Source organism: Lolium rigidum, chromosome 2 (genome assembly GCF_022539505.1).
Source record: "Lolium rigidum isolate FL_2022 chromosome 2, APGP_CSIRO_Lrig_0.1, whole genome shotgun sequence".
NCBI lineage: Eukaryota > Viridiplantae > Streptophyta > Magnoliopsida > Poales > Poaceae > Lolium > Lolium rigidum.
In genome coordinates, this window is record NC_061509.1 from 289782203 (window position 1) to 289788898 (window position 6696).

Genomic DNA, 6696 nt, shown 5'->3' on the forward strand with positions numbered 1-6696 from the left:
TTTGTTTGACCGTAAGCATCGCTCGTATCCCCGACCAAAACACGCACGAGTGGGGCTTCGGTATATCGAATGACAAGTGGGCCATGGCGCCGATACAAGGGGCAATACACGGGTAGGAATAGATTTTTAAACGGAGCTCTACGAGCGATGGCACGGAGGAGGTGGCTCGCGGGGTGCCGAGATGAGATCGACGTCCACAAAGAACTGCATGAGGCGAGACCGGACGCATTAGATAGATATGAACTAGACGCGTTTAACCATGCAAAGAAGAGAAGAAATGGTCGACGACATCGACGACTACCTCAAAACTTTGATCGACCGTGTCCGACACGAACGCGAGCAATGTAGAGAAAACTAGTGTCTCTCCTTTACGGCGTGTATAGATGGGTGCTAGAAGAGTGTGGTGGCGAAGGGAAAGACCTCGCGGTGGTCCGTGGCGTCCAGCATAGCGGGGCGGCGTGGCCGTGCCCACGTCGGCGTGGATGCATGTTCGGCATTGGCATCAGCATGTACGTTCGGCATTGACCTCGGTGGTATCTCTGGTGTGTCAGTGATCGAATGAGGGGACGGGATTGAGGGTGCATCCCGACGGTGACCTAGCAGTGGCGTCGAGCATAGCCGTTCTGACCATGCCGATATCGGCATCGGCAAAGTTTGGAGGCTGTGGTGCTCGAATCAAAGAGGGATTTGTTTCTTGTACGCCAAAAGTGATTTGAAACAAGTTTCGTGTTGAAGGTTAGGTAACGAAAGTTTGTAACTAAGCCCAAAATTATACTAGCGCCATGGTGAGGTTCTTTTTGATATAGCTATACGGTTGGGCAAACTTTTTTGACACTTTTTAGATAGGGTTCCTTGTTGTTACACGTATGGCATCATGTATGGCAAATTTGGGATCATTTGGAGATGTTCGAAAAAATCACTTTGCTTAAACGCATGTCGTTTCGTCTCACTCGAAACCAGCTTTTCTAACAAGGTGATTTATTCTACCTCCTCTAAATGACCTCAAATTTCATACAACTGATCTTCTATACATAGATAGATAGATTGTTTCGTTTTTATATTTTTCGAACTTTTTATTTCCCTTTATAATATCCAATTGATTTTCAGGTCAAAACCTCGAAAAACGAGCATCATGTATGGCATCATTTTCGCCATAAATTTCAAATTTTGTGAAACTTTCCCTTTTAGATATTCCTTGTTGTTATAGATATGGCATAATGTATGCCAAATTTGGTTAGGTCTCACTCGAAACCAGCTTTTGTAACAAGTTAGGTTTTTTCGACCTTCTCAAAAGGGATTTTTTTCTACCTTCTCTAAATGACCTCAAAAATCATAGAGACGATCTTCTATACAAAGATAGGTAGATTGTTTCGTTTTTACATTTTTTTGAACTTTTATTTCCCTTTATAATACCCATTTGTTTTCAGGTCAAAACCTCAAATACAGAGATAGATAGATTGGTTCGTTTATCATTTTTACCGTGAATAGTAATGGCTACAAGAAATCGGTAATGGTCTATCAATTTTTGCGTGAAAAGTAATGGATACAACAAATCGGTGATGGTTTATCATTTTTTGCGTGAAAATTAATGGCTACAACAAATCGGTGATGGTTTATCATTTGGGATTTTTGTGAAAATTAATGGCTACAACAAATCGGTGACGGTTTATCATTTTTTGCGTGAAAATTTATGGCTACAACAAATCGGTGATGGTTTATCATTTTTTGCGTGAAAAGTAATGCCTAAAAGAGTTTATAATTTTTAGCGCGTGAAAATAAATACGAAAAAACCGCCCTTTAGCATACTTAGAGAGTGGAAGGTAACCGCCGACGAGAGAGAGAGGGGTTATCCTGCCCGTTAGATCATACGATCAACGGTCGGCGGGCACGATCCGCGTGACATGGGCTAGACCAATCAGAGGCAATGTTGCACGTGTGAGAGAATTTGTGGAGGGAGAGGGCAAAACTGAGTAGTATCAAGAAACCAAGGGCACCTATGTAAAAAACAAACTAAGGGATTCAAATATGAGATTTAAAAAATGGAAAATGCGTGTTTTGTACAATAAAACCCATCTTGGCCTACCTCAAACTATTTGCAATACAAATATACATGAGTGTGAGAATTGTGGCCTCATTTAGACAAATTATGTTTTGGGGAAAGCTGTTTTGGGAAGGGCTTATTGTGGAAAACCATGCACCTTCATAGCTACTAGGTGATTTGAGAAGGCCTTTGAGAAGTGGCAATTTGTGGTAAAACTTGATTTATCTATGACTTATCTATGTTTTGAGAACTGGCAATTTGTGGTAAAGACTCCATGAGTATGTGCCACTATTTTTTGGAATTTTTTGCACATTAAATGACTCATTTAACTAGTTAATCCCATTTGTTGACTGTCTGTTGACCAACTACTTGAGGGTAAAACTGAGCATATTGCACTAGCCAGTATTAGCACTCAAGGGGAAAACTGAGCACACAAAAAATGCTAGTATAATGCTCGAGGTTATACCTGAGTATATCTAAATTTCCAGGGTTAGACTCGATGACGCGTGTTGCGGTGCAGAAATGAAAGACGTGCAATTGTTGACGCGTAGACGCCGGTCGCGGTGCAGAAGTCGAAGACGTGCAATCGTGGACGCGTGGCGCATTGCGTAAGTCCAAGACGTGCGGACGTGCGGCGGTGGACGCGTAGGACGCGGGTCGCATTAACCACCCCTTGCCTTTATAGACGCCTCCTCCCACTATCTCTGTCACTCTCACTCGCCTACGCAACGCCGCCTCTCTCACGTCCCATCATCTTCTCCAAAGCAAAAAACCCTCTCCCTCTCCCTCTCCTCTCGCCGGCGAGATGGACAAGGAGAATGCCAATCCCATCGTCCACGGCGCCGTCGGCTCCAAGCGCGACGCCTCCCTCTTCGACGCCGTCCCCTCAACGGACGTCGCCGCCGTCCCTCAACGGACGTCGCCGCCGCCTCCGCCGGTGCATCGGAGGCTGCTGCCGCCGGTCGCAGCCAGATCCCGCCGGGATGGGACCCCTACGAGCCGGTGCCGTACGTCCCGCCCCCGAACCGCTACGACACCTCCATAGAGGAACGATGGAACGAGGTAACTACGGTTTGCTTCCTTTTTTTGTTCCCCATTCCTTTTTGAACCCTATTTGTGCTGGTGTAGATGGATCTGTGGATGGATGAGTATTGGGATAATATTTGCGCCGATTTTATTCCATTTTGCTTTGATCCCTCCTTGATTTCGTTTAAGATTTGGGGTTCGGCCGTTCGGTTAATTTATGCAAGTAATAATGGGATCTCAATCGGTTAATTTATGCAAGTAATCATAGGATCTCAATCAGTTATTTTATGCACGAATCAAAAGATATCAACCGTTTAATTTGCAAATAATCCGGAATGTGTTCAAGTTCAGATGCTGAAATCGTTTCTTTGCCTATGATGAATCGGTGGGCACATATTTTTACATGGAGGGTTCAGCGAACCATTTACGTGTACAAATCTGTTGTGCATGAGCTTTGGTTCGCTTACACCGTCCCTCGTAGACATATAATCGTGTCCACTCTAACCGAGGCTGCCTCTGTTTTCCTAACTTTGTTATCATGCACGTTTGCAACTCATTCACTAATAAATTCCCGTTTGATATGGATCAGCCGTACGCGCAGCGACGTCGGCAGCGACGACGAGCACCATGACGTCAAGACTCGCCAGGTGCTGCGGAGGCTGCGCAGGTCGGCCGATACGTCTCCTACCTCGACGTCGCCAAGGGTGTCTACAGGTGCCCCTTCTGCACTAGGAGGCTCGGCGGCACTGACTTCAACTGCATCCTCACGCATGCCGAGAACATCGGCCACACCAACCCCAAGGTCGGCGCGTCGGTGAACCCCAACTCCTTCCGCGCCAAGCACTTGGCGCTCGGCATGCACCTCCGCAGCATCCAGCGGGTGGAGATCTCCGGCGGGCGCATACCTCCACTCAAGCCCAAGGCTCCCAAGGGGAGCAACAAGTGGAGGCAGAGGCAGATGGGGTAGGCGGAGTCCTGGACGTGTGCTGCTTGCTGCCTCCTCCATTTTGTTGTTGGGATCCCTTTGTTGTTAGCTAGGGATCCCTCGTTGTTATGTTGTTAGTATGATGGTACTGTATCTGGTTGTGAAGAACCTCGAACCCTACTATGTTTGGCTGCTGAATGCAGCTTATTATCTATATTATCTATCCCTATTCTACTATATGACCTTGTGAATTTATCGTACATTCCCTGTAGATTTGCTTCTAGATTTAACTACATACATATGGACTAGATGGAGTACTAGATTGGGCTCCCTACTACATTTGCTGCCATATTGGGCAAACAACGAGGGCCAAAAGGCACAAATAATAATTGAAGAAAGACAGAAATGCAAGCTTCTCTAGATTTGATACTAATTAGGTGAAAAAAGGCGAGAGAGAAGGAGGCAGAAAAGGTACTCTCAAAGGGAAATGCCAATGGCCGAGAGAGACAAAACCCAGCCTCCTGCTCACGTGCAACCAAACGCTATCTCGTCCTGTCCCACGCGGTCCCTTTCTACCAGCCCCACGCGACGCGGGCCCACACGACGCGGCCCCACACGTCGGCACGGAGCGGTCAACTTAACGGGAATCCTGCCGTCGAGGCTGCCTTACGCGGGTTTCAAACAAGCACTTGGGGAAAACTGAGGAAAAACTAAGGAGCTGGGGAAAACTGAGCACAACTAAGGAACTGAGGGCACGAAAATAGAAATCCCTACTAATTATATGAGTCAGAAAAATGAGTTGTCCCGCTTCAATCCAAGTAAAGAAGATGTCCATGTATCATGAAAACAATTTTCATGTATATTAAGAGAAAATGTAGATATGTTTGAGTGAAGTCGTTTGTGCATGTTAGAATATATACGTGCATATAAGAAATGGATAAAATATAAGAAGTTATGTATGCATGTTTGAAATTAAGAAAAGTAGAACGATAAAAAAACATAACAAACACTAAAACTAGACAAGAAAAGAAAAGAAAAGAAAAGGTAAATAAAAAATGTACAGACAAAGAAATATGGGAAAAGAGAAAAATGTAACAGGCATAAAAATAGCAAAAAGGTGAACCTTACCTTGCTCGGAGAGGCGTAGCTATGTACAAGCCGGAGGGTGGGGGCATCGGTACCCAGCTACTAAAGAAATAGTGAAGGAATATTTTTACAAGAGTTATAGTATTTCCGATTTTTTTAACCATGCCATAAAATTTTGTGGTTTGACCCACCAGATAACCTTGGCCAGCTCTAGCACTACTTGCTAGGAAGGCCCATAGAGATAGTGCTCGGTTGTAGCTCTGTTAACAAGTTCAATGAGCGCTGATGACCCACAAGTATAGGGGATCGCAACAGTCTTCGAGGGAAGTATTACCCAATTTATTGATTCGACACAAGGGGAGACAAAGAATACTTGAAAGCCTTAACAGCGGAGTTGTCAATTCAGCTGCACTGGAAACAGACTTGCTCGCAAGAGTTTATCGAGTAGTAACAGTTTTATAGCGAGTAGTGATGAGTGAAATAACAACAACGAGAGTAACGAGAGACAGCAGATAGTGATTTTAGTAAACAAGCAGGATTAAAATATCGTAGGCACGGGGACGGATGACGGGTGTTGCATGGATGAGAGAAACTCATGTAACAATCATAGCGGGGCATTTGCGAGATAATAATAAACGAGTATCCAAGTACTAATCAATCAATAGGCATGTGTTCCAATTATAGTCGTACGTGCTCGCAATGAGAAACTTGCACAACATCTTTTGTCCTACCGGCCGGTGGCGGCCGGGCCTCAAGGGAAACTACTGGATATTAAGGTACTCCTTTTAATAGAGTACCGGAGCAAAGCATTAACACTCCGTGAACACATGTGATCCTCACATCATTGCCATTCCCTCCGGTTGGATATTTCTTATGTTCCATGCCATATTATTGATGATACCTACATGTTTATGCACACTTTATGTCATATTCGTGCAATTTCTGGAACTAACCTAGTAACAAGATGCCGAAGTGCCGATTCTTGTTCTGCTGTTTTTGGTTTCAGAAATCCTAGTAACGAAATATTCCCGGGAATTGGGCCGAAATCAAGACCCAGGTCCCTATTTTTTCCCGGAGCCTTCAGGCTGCCGAGAGCCGCGAGTAAGCCTGGGGCCCCCACACCCTGCCTGCAGCGCGGCCGGAGGGGCAGCCATATGGTGTGGGCCCCCCAGGCCTCCGGGGGCTGCCCTTCCGCCTATTTAAAGCCTCCGTCGCGAAAACCTTCCCCTATGGCCGAAAAACCACGATACGGAAAACCTTCCCGAGAGCCGCCGCCATCGTGAAGCCAGATACAGGCGGACGGGAGTCTGCGTTGGCACCTGCCGGAGGGCGAAGTGCCCCCGGGAAGGCTTCTCCATCGACACCGCTGCCATCTCCATCGCCATCTTCATCACGCTGCTGCTCCCTTGAGGAGGGGGAGTAGTTCTCCATCGAGGCTGGGGCTGTACCGGTGGCTTCTTGCTTGTTCATCTCTCTCCTATGTGCTTCAGTACAATAATCTCATGAGCTGCCTTACATGATTGAGATTCATATGACTGTGCCTTAATCTAGATGTCATTGTGCTAGTCAGTGAGTTTTACTTGATCTCAGGAACTCCTTGTCCCACGTGTGTAAGGTG